The following is a 14,914-nucleotide window of genomic DNA, read 5'->3' as shown; positions in this document are numbered from 1 at the left end:
TGGCATAACATACAGAGCTATCATAAAGAGACATCGAGCTTTGCAATAAACTCTACTGTATGGTCGCCTTGAAGGATTTTCCTACATTCAGAACCTTCAGATATATATTCTTCAAGTAATAGCTAAACATGTAAGCTAGTTGTGTATCTGCTAAAATACCTTCATCCTGTAGGAACGGACAGCAACATAGAATAGCGACATGTCGGTTCGATATAAAGCCAGTGATATTAAAATTCGAACGTCCTAATGCTTTACTATGTTGTCTTTATACTTAATCTGCAGACTTGTTGTAAACAGTTCGTAAGGCTTGCTAGGATTAGACAGATGAGAACTTTACGCAGGTTTTTGGACAAAATCGACCTCAAAATGAAGCAGTGACACCTTTCGATAATTAGAAGAAGTACTGTTCTTGAGAAATATCAATCTTTTCCTCCGAATGACTCGTTTAAGGGTACCTTTTCTTTCACTTTAAGATAACCATATTCGATAAACAGATGAGTAACTTTAAAAGGCGATTTATTCGGTTCGTGTTGTACTACGCAGCTTCACGACAGTGATCAAAGAGGGTCTAACGCACTAACCGAGAGTTTTGATGGTTTGTTTTGAGCAAAGCCATCCATTTCTGAGTACTTTCTTTGCTATATGCAGCCATCTCGTATGCCTCAGTGACGTTTATAACGTCCCGCGTATTCAGCCAGGTTAGCAAATGCCTGTCGATTGGGCTGACACTTCTGGGTTAATTTTTCTCATGAGACCGCACCGCAGTCTGCAGGCTTGTCCTTTGGGATAATCTAAGGACTTGCATTCCATTTGCTCGAGTTCAGCTCTGGGAGATTACAGCACAACTTCGACTAACGGCAGTGCATTTGCCGATCTTCTCGATACGAGCTAAACGTTGCTCACGACTAGGACACACGACAAATAACTTCATTTAGCTTGCCTTTAACTTATCATATAAATACGCTCGTCACAAAAGCAAACTTATTCCTATTGCCAATACCTATTAACTGCAATGAAAGTAAGCCTTTGAGCAGGCCGAATTCATTGAACTGTTGCATATTTAACAAATTAGGGTTTTAGTTTTCCTTTGTCAGGGCTGAACAATAATTCAGCGTCGATAATATTTTTTCACTGTGTGATCATTAAGGTCTCTAACAAAAACATAGGGGAAATGAAATAAGGCCATTATCTACTATACCTCTCGCACTACCAGCATGTGCTGTTTAGCTGTCAATCTAATTTTCAAAGGAATATTGCACCAAGGTAGCAAGACACGGGTGACCCTGAAATGCACGTGTTTTTACATAGATCCCCCCCTCCCCCAAGCCTTCATCGACGATGGCCGTTGACGGAATTCGGCACACGTCCTAATGTACTACAACGATGGCATAGTATGTTTAATTTATTCAGCCGAAGGAGCGGTTTACTTAAAATGCTTTGTGCTACAACATATGCGTAAAACCTCGCTTACCCTTACCTTAAAAATCACCAACAATCATTGACAATACTCACTAGGTGACTGAAGTCTATAAGGAGGTCATATATATAAGACAGTATATATATATATATATATATACTGTCCTTGCCAAGCATAGTTTGAATCTTTATTTGCAGTGATCGTTACCCAATAGAAGATCGAAGATAACGCAGTATTACATTCATTAAAGTCAAATCTCCCACTCGCTTGGCTCACTTTTAAGGAACCTAATGTTGGTATATGAATACCAGTTCTTTTCTGGGCGCTTTGTGGCTACTGCTGACTTGAACCTAGTTGCATCTCGTACAAGGCCCATAACCGTTATCCAAGAGGCCATACTAACCTTCATCAGGTATTCGTGGTTACCCATGCCCATCAAAAATCAGCCACGTTCACTCATGCCACAAACGCCATTCTTTGCAAACGTCACGTCCATACTACCACCAGAGGGTAGGGATCTCATGCAGAGATTTGGTTCCTTACGCCACCTTGGCTCTGCGCATTTCAGTGCTTATGCTTGAAAAAACATACCCTTTAGTCTTTACAAACAATGCTTTTTGAAAGTTCAATCATTTCTTCTTTTGCGTTTTACTGTATACACTGCTAAAGGCTGCTGCATGTTTTCGGAGGCTTGTCTGCGCGAGCCAGCAATAATCTAGAGATGATACCGCACGGCATGAGAAGGTATAAGGAATTTACTCGAGCCATGCGCCCCTATTCTTACTCTGAGTCGGCAACTCCCCAAGTCTCTTTTTTTTTTTTGCTTTTCTTTCGGGCTCTTTTTAGGCGATCGTTGTCGTTCTTGTTATTGGACGTGACAACGGCTCATTCTCCAGAGAACCGACATGCATAAACCCGGACAACTCGGCCGGCAAATGCTGCTACCCTTACGTTCTCTGATATTCTCAGACAACGGTCCATGGAGCCGACTTGCAGAACGAGCTGGCCAGCTATATTCCCCTGTATGTTCCGCATGTTACACGTAGCCTCCCCCCTCTGAAGCGGTAGGGGCTTGAGATGGTCTGAGACCAGCAGTATATCGAAGCGATAGATACTCTCATGGAGCTCGGTTCTCTGCATCGATTGCAATACTCAACTTTTATTGAGCGACCGCTTCCTTGACGTCCTTCGTTTTTCCAGGGCCCGTAAACGGCGTAGAGTTCCGTCGCATCTGCTGGTACCGACGAGGTCGAGTCTACGCATTCCCCTTTGCCTACACACAAAAACACATATTCTCTATTTTTCTCTCTTACTTTTAGCAACGGTGTCGTTCAGGCGAAGACTGAAACGGTCATAGCAGTCGTCAGGAGTGTTTGTAGCCGCATGGACTGCTACTACTTCTACTACGTGCTGCTTTCTTAGCCGCTACCACTAGAACTGTTACTGCTGGTGCCGCTGAATGCTCAGCCACGCCTAGTGAGACCGTGGTGGCCAAAGACTGCCGCTGAGCTCAGCCGCACCCTAAGTGGGCTGGAGGTTGGCCCAAAGATACGGGCCTACATAAAACCAGCTGTATTGCACCTATGGGAATTGGCAATGCTTCGCCTTTTACTTCCCTTCTCACCCTATTTTGCCCCTTCCTTCTGTTTGCTGTGGCAAACGAAGGCCCCGTGGTCCTATCTTTTTGTTCCGGCTTCTATTTGAGCCCATACAAAACAGGACTTTCTGAACCCTCGTCGTCATTCCGCTTCTTATGATCGGACCCATTGCTACCTTTCACAGCTTCACGGTGTGCCCCCTAGCTAACCTCCGGTAGTTACCCCATGTGCGCTCATGTGTCCTTCTCTGCTCTTTAGTCCTGCTTCACAGTATACAGCCACAGTAGCGCCAACGGAAGCTGAGAACGAAAAGCGGTTTCCTGAGGCCCGCTTAACCCAGCGTCGATTGTCCCACAACTGGGTCCGAAAGGAGGCGAAAGTAAGCCAATTGCAGTCGCAAACAGTGCAATGAAACGGCAGGATACTAGATGCCTACTTGTCAATATTACAGAGGTGAGCGACTTGAGGCGATCCTTCTTGTATTTTTGTTTTCCGCTCGAAAAGCTGAATCCTTTGAGAAACGACTCAGTTCAAAACCGAACTTGAACGGAGGAAAAGGCGGAATGATTGCAACGGTGGGTGAAACGCACGTTGACAGCATGGCTACACGTTGCAGTGAAAACACGACAAGAGACCGAGCGAAACAAGGCGGCAAGTGCCATATTAACAAACGACGGAGATGTCGAAAGTATAGCGGCGAAAGCAGAACTGAACGACACGGAGAAGCGCAAACGTCGGGTTGAAGAAATGGATAAGCAGCGTCGCGTGGGGACTTATCTAACAGAAACGGGTAGCCACGAAGAACGTTGAATTGTAATTTTAAAGAGAGGCAGATATGTGCCAGCATAAGACTGTGTATAGAATGAGCCAAGAAACTTAAAAGAAAAAGGTGTATGTACACTGCATATACCAATACCAAACTACGACGTTTTTGTGAAATGATGAAGCACATTGACAATCGCTCACAAATGGAAAATACAGGGCGCATGCAGACCAGCGTAGCTTGGTTTAACTATAAAGAATATGACAACAATGAAGAACTTAATGGGGAATACGGCGCAACTATCCACTCGATACATCATATTACGGTAAGACAAGTTAACTTTTCCAAACTAGGCGAAAGTGCTTCGTCATACTCTGATTAGACGGCTCATTCGATATGCAACAGTAGAGAAGGCCGTAATTCCAATCATCTGTCCTTTATATGTGAGCCAGTGGTATTTCTATGTGTATATGTATTTGAGTGAATAAAAATAAGCACGTTTGTTTCTGTTCACAATATTTAGAAACATGTGTTTTTATAAGCTGGGGAATCATCGCAAGCCTAAGTTATACTGCATAAACGTAAGCTGTTTGGAGTTTTACGTCCGGTACCGTCGTTAGCCATGCCATTATCCCAGCATGAAATATACCCAGAAGCAAACCGGGACCACCACGTAACCCGCAACTTTACGGAGCAAACACGCTATCCACTACTCCACCGCCAAAACATATTGTACATAAGTATAGCCGGCTATATTTCCATCGGGTCACCTGGTAAAGCTTTTGAAAGTAAGGAACCGGAATTCTTAGTGATATTCGTATAGAAAAAAACTGGTTCTAAACGGTACCTGGAGTGACACCTAATAATCTTATAAAAGGTATCTCGCTCTATTGAATTTTCATACATACACACAAAACTTACATAATATAGCAATAATAGTGCATACCCTGGAACCATTATTTCACTGAAAGCAGTTGGCCCATATGCTAGAAAAATAAATTTTTTTAACTTGGAGATAACTTCTTAGCGGATTGTGGGTTTAACTATCATTTTATGCATATATGCATTGGATGTCTGCTTTGATTCAACAGAAAGCATGACCGAATTATCTATCAACACTCGGAGGATATCATGTACGAAACATATAATGTAATTATCATTTGCAAAAGCTATTTATTTCTACTTTACTGGCAGCATCTGGTAGCTTTTTTTTGTCAACATAATTAAACATTTTTTGCAAAAATTAACTAGACAAATCACCTGTTTTACCAAGAAAGAGAAATACTGTCGAGATAATCTGTTGACCTCACTTCACTGACAAGCTATGCTGTTTACCCCCTGTGGGCGCTTGACATACTGACCTCAGACAATCAGCAATGGAATGATCGTTAGTTGAAAATATACAGCAACGAGAATCGAACGCCTTCGATGAAGTAACATTATTTCAGTCTACGCTTGTATAATTTGAATTGCTGAAAATGAAGTAGTATCCTTGCAAAATTTCAGAAAACTTTCCGATCAAGCTTAATCCCGTCCTTTATCAATCGTGCATCTCTGATGATGCGTCCGTATTTTTGTTTGTGATTGTTCTCAGTTTGTTCTTTTTTATTCTTCTTTCAATACATTCTCTGCTGACCCTTGATATCGGCTAAAACTACGCCAAAGCCCCGTTCTCGCTAGTCGGCTGACTAATCCTCAAAAAACCGTTTCTCTTACCAATATACACAGAAATATGTTGCAGCTGTTCAAACATAACCAATGTATAATCATTCATAAATGTTTTCATTTAAGCAACGCATATGAACTGTTTTGTGCCATGATTTATTCACTCGGTTCTGTTCGTTCACTATTCAGAAGCCTAACCATCAGTCATTTTTTGTAAGGTATGCCTTCACCTGTACACTTGACAAATTAGGCTTAGCCATCCTAATTATCTGGCACTGAAATATCATCAAGAGATGATTCGTGATTACCCGGTGCCCCTGAGCTTTAGAACGGATATGCGTTAGGTTTGTTCATACGGCCGTTCTAACCATTCAAAGCGGCCCGGTTAAATGCTTCTTCTATGCTTACGACCAATGGCTGAGATGCCGCTTTCCTAGCAGGTGTGGCCATACGATGATCAGACGCTAAACAGTGTACCCCCAAGTGAGCACGCGACACCCATCGATGCAATACGCTACGACGGAGCCGAATAGATAAGTCACGCTCTATTCGAACATCAGAATCACGCGCGGCCGCCAGGTGACTTGAAGCAGACAGCTATCTACTTTAGCGCCGCCGCTAAACATTGAACTTTTTAGTAAGTCAACAGAGCACGGCAGCGTGCTATTATTGTATGCTATACATCCATGTTCAAAAGCAATTACTCAGATTTCATAGGAAAACTGTGACGAAAGTAAATATAGGTATGAATGGAGACGAAGTTTCAGATAGCAAAGCAGGTGATTGAAGGGATGCGTTTTTGGAAACGATTGCTGTATGGGCTTGACTGACATCTGGAAGTATAGCATCCGTGAAATGGTTACCAGTTCATCAAGCGCATAAAGACGCTGTCGTCGGTGAATTGTTAAAATATTGCCAAGCAGAGAAAAGAAGAGAAAAGATTTTCAAATTAAAAGGAACTGCCAAATTTATGGGTGGAAAATATTTCTGAGTTATTAAGTTTGAACTTGAATGATCCTATTTAGTTGAAGAGAAAGAACAAGCCTATCCTGATTGCCTCTTGCGTGTCATGTCAGCCCATCGGAGTATATAATCACTTATTCATTTACTTTCTACCTAATATAAACGATCTGCACTAGCAAATGTTTTCTCTCCAGCAAGCTGTGTAGGTTAACAAGATCGACAGTCCTTTCACGACAGGCGGAAGTATTATGGCTGTAAGTGTTTAGTCCTGTGATAACGGAACCGATTGCAGTCGACGATCTGTCCTTAAGGACACATCGGGTGGTTTTGCTCAGCTCTCTGACTGCTTGGCGTGCTTGTGATGACGGAGTAAGATGGAGGGGCATGTGCGCGACTCTCGGAGGCCCAAAAGTTCGAACAGAATTGAATACAGAATAGATCGATGGATAACAAATAGACAAACGGGTTGTCCCTATTCTCTACACTCTGCACACGCGGTTAACCGATAGTGAGAATGGCGCGCAAGTAGTACGCCAATTCTAGACTACGGCCACAAGATTAGTTGTTAGCTATGACAGGAGATGCTAGCATCGCCTGTGAGTTCGGGCGTTGAGGATGTATCTGTTCTTTATCGAAGTATTTACGGGCAGTAACTTGTACTAATGCGCCTCACTGTCCAGTAATACTGTAAATACCTTATAGGTGACTTCAATAGTAATAAGCAATAGATATTTCAGATTGCACAGTTATAACTATTTCTTTGCGTATTCTCTATCCGGCGATTATCTCCGTAACACTTTAATATTACTTGTATTAGTTAAAACTTTGAGGCATAAATTTCTCGAGGTGAGGGTAGTTTATTGAAGTTAGTAGATGACTTTAAGGAGAAATACTTGGTTTTCGAATGACAATAGAAAATTAGCGCGCTATAATCGAAACACCCTATACTCGTATCTACCTATACATTAACCCGCGCTACACGTTAATGTCAGTGTATCCAGGGTCAGGGTTTCATTCAATTCGTTATTGCTGAACACAAAACTCCTATTAAAAATACGACTCCGCAATGATAAATCCACTACTCTCGACTACAAAGAGGATCAAAAGTTAAAGTGATCCTTGACTCTGCCCGTCGCTTCAAAACTGTCCAGAAGCTGTTTGAGAGCAATAAAGATAGCGGCGCTGTTTTAGTTTCTAAACGGCAGTAGAAACAGCGGCAAACGCTCGAATGGGCACAGACCGTCCGCGAAGCAAATAGACATAATAGCTTGTCGGCCACAGAATTCACCGTCTGCTACCCTTCTTGACGGACACATGGATTTTGTATGGGAATGAAACGGACTGAGACTGCAGCTGACTATCCACAGCGTCCGATACTCAGTACTTAAAGGCAACAGCACATGGTATTTTCTCGGCAGTTGATGGAACTGTCAACTTTGCCTAGAGCCCAGAACAAAAAAAAAAAAAAAAAAAAAAAAAAAAGGTTATGTAGCGTGTTTCCCTATACCGTATTACAACATTATGTAAGCATTTGAAATTAGACAAATATCGAATGACGTTGGTAAGGCTTCATTTTGTGCGTAATCACTTGTGCCGTTGGGCAGGGCATACACAGCGTGTATCTTTCATTCAAATCGGCCAAAACAATTCTACCAGAAACAACACGAACTAGTTACAGGCCGCGTAAGAACATATACCCTTGAAGTGAACTGGTCATAATAGCAAAAACAATAAAAATCGTACTTGAGCCCGAGAACGCCCAGATTTATGCTTGGCTAGAAAGAAAAACACCGAGAAACCGACAAAGAGAGGCTCGTTCTCAGCTTTAAACTCCTTTGCTTATCTCTCCATGTGTTTGGTCGTCGTGAATATATATATATCGACGATCGTTAATGGAGAAATAATGACTTGTTGTCTCGACATAGGATATTATAGATGAGCGTTGCTTGCGTCGTAGCCACGACTCGACAACATGCGACGATTGAGTTCGCCTCAAGAAAAATCTTCATTCAGCTGATGCGTGCATCACTTCTTCATGACGCCGGCATGTTTTCGGCGATCGTTACTGATGCTAAGCCTATACGATAATAATTACTAGACTGAATAGTGGTATTATGTGAGATCAAATTATCAATACTAAATTGCTACTTATTCGCCTTGGAATATTTCGGTGGACGTTTTTTTTTAATAACGTGATGTGCCAGCCCCCCGCACCCTTCTGGGGGCTGGAAAATTCAAAATAACACACATTATTTTTTAGCAATTTTCAAATCAGAAGGATAGATCTAGAGTCGCTCATACCCGCTTGTTCACCGTCATAACATAAGCCGAGCTAACAGAAGCCAATTTCTGGATCTGGAAGTGTCATAATCCAAAAGTGTCTACTAAACCCGGTTCGATTTCGAAACCGTAATAAAATTGCGCTAACATTTCATAACGGAAATAAGTGATTGTTAAGCACAATGTGATCCACCAAAGTTCTTGGCAAAATGTTCTGGTAGTGCCTTCGCTAACTTTATGATCCATAGTCATGGCAAACGGTTTTACGTATCGCCTCCTTGTGAATATGCCCTCTCGACATCTTCCGTGAGCAACCTCTGTGACCAACCTGAATGTGTCCAACGAGAGCGACATCCGACGTGCTCTATTTGTTTTATTTGAATTGTACTATTGTTATTGTTGTTGTGGTTAAAATCTATCGGTGATTACATCGAAATACAGCGGCCGATAGACAGACGCTTCCCGAGGGCAGAGCTATTCAGTTCGACTTTTAGTCGCTTAAAGGAATAGCTAGAGCAAAGCCTGCCCACGAGACCACCGCGGTTATTCGTTGCTATCTCGCGATAAGCGAAGCACATGATGATAAAATAGACGACGACCGAAAGCTAGTGGGAAGCGAAAAGAGCGCCAAGGAAAGAGATAATCTAATTTATTATTACGTCTTTATTTCAAATCAAAAGCCCGTCTTAAGCAGCAACAGCACACATATCCTCTATATATACATGCGTATGCTTCGTGTGTACGTATACAGACGCACGTCTAAGACGAGGTGTCCCAAAATGAAGAGGAAGAAGAGAAAGACGGCAAAGAAAGTCAAGACATTCTCCCACAGTAACAACTTCATCTTGGTCTTCAGCCACCAGCCAGCAAACGGCAGTTAAAGTGAGGTCAACTTTTCGTATCAAAATAGTTCCAGAACCTTTGTTGTCCAGCTAATGATCGTTCTCGTAGATACACGTCAAATAAATTAAATATGCGGAATTAAATAAAATAAAGCTAAGCAATTATGTGTACGTTGATACATATTTAGCCCTCTAAAAACGTACTGGAATTGACTCTGTATCAATAAGGTCAAGCGATTTTTTGCAATAGGACAATATGTACCTATATTTATCTGTAGCTACTACATACCTACCTTAATCTTAGGCTAGCCAGCATCACTGATGGCACGATTTTGCATGATTGAATAATAAAGCCATCTTTTTCTAAAACGTGGCCTTCTTATGCACAGAACTAGAGGAACGGCTATGCTATCTGAGACCACTGGCCTGTCAAATCTAATTAGGTCCGAACTGACATAGAATTACTGACGTATCTATTTACGAGAAGGCTGATTCTTTTCTTAAGTCTAGGTGATTGGCGTCGCTGCTGATACGACCGATAGCAGCTACATGTAGCACGTACTGCTATGGACCGTTGTGTGCAGTCGTAAAAAGTCAGTCTGTATAGAAAGACAGGAGATTGGGGTCTACAAGGCTATACGTTAAATGTCGTAGTTTTTATCTGCTAGCTATTTTGACTATTTGATATTCGCATTGATCGCTTACGTCGCCCGTGTGGTCTTCACCCACAGTCTATCCATGATGCATTGATCTGATAAGGGACCACCTTTCGAACAGGATTTGTCCTGTGCTTTTCGATGCAAGCATATACAGTAAGGACACCGCCCAAACGTTGAATCCATACAAATGACTGTAAATAGTACCAATTAAATCAGCTAACATGCACACATATGCACGTAGTGCAATGGAGTACACATGCATTGTATGGCCACTATACTCCAACTGACGTTATAGTAACTTCGACGGGCTCACATGGAGAATACGGAACTGAAATAGATTGACGACCAAGCAGGCATAGCATATTTACCGAATATATATATGTATATATATATATATATATATATATATATATATAGTCTAGAGACGATGACATAAGTTACAGTTAAAAGAGTGAGTTAAGCTTTCGCGTAAGTTAAAATGTTAATTAGACAAGGTTGCCATAGCAGTATTGATGTTTCAAGGTAAACTACGTTTTCAAAAAAGAGACTTTTATGCAAACAAGTGAGCGCGTACGGACCAAATTTTGTGGAACAGTATTTTAACATTTTTTTATTTTTCTAATTTTTAATTTTTTTAGTACAGATGCTATTTATTTAAGCCTTGTTTTTTTTTCACCTGGATAAGTGCGTAGATGTACGAATGGGCAACAAATGCTAAAAAATTTTGGCGCGTTTCGATGCCACAGAGGAATAATTTGCGAAGCGCTAGAAAACTAAATAAATAATAAATCATCTAGTTGATATTATAATTAATTTAACCGTATAGTATATACATACGTATCTGTAATTTCCTATGCTGTATAAATAATTCATTTTTCAATGTTACGTTTTGTATAGTTTGAGCCTTAACCCGGTAACTTTGACACGACGTAGTTCTTATGTCGACAGTATAATACGCACCGGCTTTCCTTGGTTTAACAGAGGTACACATACGTTTTAAAAATTCCCGCCGCTACCTGTAAACATTTGCTCTTTTTTCATTTACGAAAAGTTACAGGACACCAGCATATGTGCTAGTAGATAGAATTTAGAATAAAAAAAAAACTTGCTTATTCATATTCAGCATAAATAAGTTAATTTCGATGTTTACTTTGTACACAGCCAGAGATTCTAGAAACACACAATGGTGCGGCATATAAAATAAAAAAAGCTACGACAAGGAACCTCTCGCGTGCAGACCATTTGACTAATTTTCATCATAACACAATATTGCAAACTGCATCTTGTAGCGTTCGGTACGGTTCGACAAACCTCAGAAGCGCGAGATAAGATCATTGTTAAAAAAATTCAACGGTGTTATGGCGCAAGTTAACTGTGCTCTGTTTATGGCGACAGTGAAGCTGAAGTGGGCGACCGTGGGCTTTGTCGTTCTAATATAGCCAGGATCGAATATTGAATACGAATTGCATTGGCGTTTGGTCTTCACAGAGCTTGCCCAATTTAAGACTAAGCAAGCAGAGACGACACAAAAAGGAAAGCAGTTCGTAAGCTTGCGTAAAAGTGGCACAAAAGTAAAAAAGCGTCAAATCGGAACAACGGATCGCCATCAACGTTGTCTCTATGAGGGAAAACAACCGATGACTAAGCCACCCACGGCACCAATGTGGATTACTTTGAAATCGACGTTAGAATGAAGATTCACCACGTACCGCATTCCCGAACGGAAATTATAGCTACCTCAAAAAATAGATTATTATTATTACCGCTATTCCTGTATAATGAGAAGTGCTTTTCTGGTGTTTTTTTTTTGCATAGAGATGATAAGGTACACAAGTGAAACTGCCTCTCGATTTTGTATTATTACCGCTATTATTACGTCGTTATCAAAAGGAACTTGCTACATGAGCTGAATAAGGGACAGAAAGAACAATGTTAGTTGTAGGTATTCGAGGGAGGCTATTTTTGCGTACTTAGTATGTTCTACAGGATTACTGTACTCTGAGTGTCCCACAATAAGAAACGACGCGCTTGAATCTTCCCGCACAAGAAGACTAGGTTTACACCTGAGCGTTTTGAGTTTATACGTGCGTACTTCTAGCCCAAATTCCAGTAATCTTAGTAGTTATGTAACGGAATTAGTTTTTCCATTGATAACACTGGCCAATACTATCAACATTACTAACAATGGCGATACTACAGAAGCGTTTTGTCGTTTGGAATCAGTGGTATTTAGTAGCAAATAATAATAGTCCCAGACCTCCACTTAATCGGCAACTATCATCGAAAACTGTGTAAGTAGCCTTCTGTTACCCGTGCAAGTATTTGACGTTTCAGTGTGTGACCTGTTTTTTGTGCAGTCAATATCGTTTATTAAATTTTATTCTAGCTAAAGACAGATTTGAGCAAATCATAGATATGATCAAAACGAGCTTTACAGGGCCGGTAGCATGCTTCCCACTTTTATGGTTTTTTTATAGATATTTTACTAATAATTGCCACAACTACAACTACCTTAATAAAATAGATGTTCAATGCTAATTATTGAAGGGTTACTTTTTCTTCTAGATAGAATCGTTTACACATCGCCGAATCTATTTATCTGGGGTCATAGGCTTCACCGTCGTTTTTCCGCCAAGTCCGAAAAGGCGTTCCTCCCTTTTTTTGCTCTGCTGGATTCATTATATAGGGACGCAGGACTTTCGTTTAGGAGTAACAAACTCCAATAACAAGCAGCCAATCAGGAAAAATTACTCCTGGACACGGCTGGCCATCATCATCATCATTACCACGACCAGCATGTATACTTTTGTATACACTAGATGTATGTATACTTTTAAATATATGTATTGAGAGTATGCAGAAGCTGGCAGCTAGAACGCAGGAAGTGAACGGCATGCTATGCATCAGAATTACCTATGAAAAACACATCGAACAAAATAGAAAAAAAAAAAAACTTTATTGCCGCGAAATACAATCGAGAGAAAATGAATATATATATATATATATATATATATTATAGCGTGCTGATGTTATCTATTGCTGCTGATGGCCGAGCAGGCTCACCGTTAAAGTCAAACGTAACGAACGAATCATGAACTATCTGAACCTTTTCTGCTATATACTGCTACGTATGCTAGCAGTGGTCGATTAATAGAATATGTTTGACCCTTCCGATTGATCAGAGATTGACCTTAGCTCGCTCTTCAGCGGCGTTGCAACTTCCCAACCGCTTGACAGCGGCCTGGGTTATGACGGCGGACAGCGGATGTGGTATAAAAGAAAAAAAAAAGAGGGAAGAAGGCGAGATAATTGACAGGTAGCCGATGGGCTAGAACCGAAACGGGCCATGATGAACCAGCAGCAGTAGCAAAAGTGACTATGATAGTACCATTTGACGATGATGCAAAACCGATTAGCGCTTGAGAGACAAATTGGCTAGTAAACACGACGTGGCTTCGTTTCATACGGCGAAATATGGCGCCATATTTTGCCATATTCCATCAAACTGCGGCGTTATAACAATGTTTCAGTGTGACGATGGTAATAATGAAGAAATCGTTGGTCGAGATTGATGTAAATTGAGGATTACGCAAAGTACTCGATAGAAAACCGAAAAAAAGAAGCAATTATGCAAGCTATTTGTAGTCCGACAGCTATTGTACAACGCAAGGACATATATTTTTAATAACAATAGTATAATATAAATATTCAATCGAATTTATATTAAATACGCCCGATCTTCGTTCGAGATTTAGGCATGTGGTACCGCAAACCGCTTCCCTTATTTCCCGGCCTGTAATTCTTAACTAGAATTGAGCGACGCTATATTGAACCTGTGAAAAGATTACACTATACTAGCCAAATCCGTGTAAGGTCAGTGATAATAATGGATAGGTTGTCTTACCATTATTTGGTACACAAATGAATTAAGTTCAGCAGGTGTAAACACGAGTTGAGTCTTACGAACGCTCAAAGTCTATGTCGATATGATGATTGTTACTCGAACGAAGGTGCGATTTATTCGTTTTAACTAGGTAATCGACATTTAAGCTCAAACGATTACCCGGGCAATTTGTAGGTGAAGAATTGGGGCATAATAGTAACATCGTTGATATTGGCAAGTTACCCTAATTCTCTTTCGGAGGTACATAGCACCCTATTGATCTACTATGATTATTTATGTAAAACAACAGTCAGTATGTCATTTCGGCGCTAACAGGCAGCCAGGAATCAACGTAGTATTCGCTAACACGATCCCTATCCTGTATCGGGAAACTAGTTAATAGAGATGGCAGTATCTAGAGGATGCCGGCACTCAATATCGAGGCAGAAGTATCAATAGAAAAAACGCGTTTCAATAATAATGAAGCAGCAATCATATGGCACGATCGAGGTAAAACTGAAATTACCGCTATAGTCATAATGCCGTTGTTACAAAGCTTAGGCTGTATCGAACAGTCGCTAAATTATGATCTCTGCTGTGGATTAATTTGCTGGTAACCCTCTGTTTGTGTGAATACGTATGTATAGTATACACACAGTTATTACTTTACTCCATTGCGATCACTCACTAACGCACAGTTAGATGCGAGGTGGTTTTTTTTTTGAATAAAAAAAAAAAACCGAATGGATTTTATATTATTTTTGTCTGCATTGAAGAACAGCGTTGGTCAGTCACGACGCAGATCAGAACCTCATTGGGCGATATGTTCGAATACCTTACGGGG

This window comes from Varroa destructor, unplaced genomic scaffold (assembly GCF_002443255.2).
Source record: "Varroa destructor unplaced genomic scaffold, Vdes_3.0 BEIS01000003.1, whole genome shotgun sequence".
Taxonomy (NCBI): Eukaryota; Metazoa; Arthropoda; class Arachnida; order Mesostigmata; family Varroidae; genus Varroa; species Varroa destructor.
This window is presented reverse-complemented; position numbering follows the sequence as displayed.